We start from the raw sequence: 1342 nt of genomic DNA, 5'->3' as shown, positions 1-1342 counted from the left end.
GGGGCCGGGGGTTAGGAGTCTTCATTTGAAACAAGCCCCGCTCTGCAGTGAGTCTGAGAGCCACTGGACTCTGCTTTTCATTTCTGGACATAAACGCCCATCCTCATCATGCCAGAGGCTGTCTTTTCGTTTGTTAATCTTCGAGTAACAAGGAGAGAGATGGCACCCACAGAAGGAAGAGTTTGAAAACTTCTGAGGTGCAGGTGCATTTTTTCTCCTTCCAAGGGTCTCTTAGGGCAGACAGTGGAAACCGTAGAGGCCATGTAAAGCACACAGGCTCTGGAGGCGGAATTGCCACCATGGACAAGTCACTTACTCTCCCAGCTTCAGTTTTCCGTCTGTAAAATGGGCGTGCTAAAACCAATCTTCCAGGATTATGAGAATTAAATAAGTAAACATGGCCCCAAATTCTTGTCTCTCCTAGCATCCTAGGGTGGGGTGACGCTCCATGGGGAATCAGAGGCTCTGGGTTCAAATCCCGCCTGGCCCTGACCAGCTCCCAGGCAGCGCCAGGGATGCAATACCAGTCTCTCTGGCTCATCTCTTTACCTACTAGGTCTTCTAAGCAGCCTCAAATCCTTTCTGGAAAGATCCCATACGTAAAACACCAGCTAAGTGAGATCCTGCTGCCTCTCGGGAGCCTCCGGTCCTCATTCGTGAAAAGGGCACAAAGCAACTAGGGTTCGGTGGCGCCTCCAGTGAAACCACTGGAAACCCGGGGGCTTTTTACACATATGGGGAAGGGCGGAGGCGCTGGGTTTGATCAGCGGCGGCCCAGAAATGCCAAAAGAAAAAGCGCTAAAGGGGAAGGACGCTTTTAGAGAAGAGAAAGGCGGAGGCCAGGCAGGAGCTTTCTGCGAGGAAGGGTGACTTCCCGCCCCCGGGTGCGCTCCCGCACCGCCCACCCGGGCGCGAGGCGCGGGGAGCCGCGCTCTAGGACCTGAGGAGGCGGAGCTGCGCGGAGACGGCGCCTCCAGCGGGTGCTGCCGCGAGCGGCCGGCCGAGGGGGCTGGAAATGAAAGTAACGCGCTCCGGGGCCACATGGACGGAGCTGCCGGGGCGGCGGCGCCGGGAGCACGATGCGGCCGCCCGTAATTAAATAGCATTTACTCTTATTATTACTAATAATAATAACGTAATCATACCTCTAGTCATAGCATACCACTTATCGGGCTCGGCGCAGGCCCGCGGAGAGCGCAGCCCGGCCGAGGTGAGTGCTGCGCGCGGCCCGAGCCCGGCGGGGCAGAGGCCGGGGCCCAGCGCGCCCCGGCGGCCGGCGCGGGAGGCTCGGGGGCGCCCGGGGGCCGCGCGGGGCCGGGCGGAGGCGCGGGAAACCCGGGCC

The 1342-nt window shown here is 59.5% G+C and overlaps 1 protein-coding gene across 2 annotated transcripts in view; it reads left to right on the top strand.

Moving 5' to 3' along the window:
* Positions 1 to 953: 953 nt before the first annotated feature.
* Positions 954 to 1342, top strand: part of ZC3H7B (zinc finger CCCH-type containing 7B) — a 53970-nt gene continuing 53581 nt past the window's right edge. Inside the window, exon 1 of one of the 2 annotated variants that reach the window (XM_046646104.1) lies at positions 954 to 1210. The gene's annotated coding sequence lies outside the window, so the exon portion shown is untranslated. The remainder of the gene's footprint in view (positions 1211 to 1342) is intronic. The other variant, XM_046646106.1, reaches the window with a different exon arrangement.

Source organism: Equus quagga, chromosome 19, assembly GCF_021613505.1.
Source record: "Equus quagga isolate Etosha38 chromosome 19, UCLA_HA_Equagga_1.0, whole genome shotgun sequence".
NCBI classification, from domain to species: Eukaryota; Metazoa; Chordata; class Mammalia; order Perissodactyla; family Equidae; genus Equus; species Equus quagga.
The sequence above is the reverse complement of the archived record's forward strand: the minus strand, read 5'-3'. Positions and strand labels throughout refer to the sequence as shown.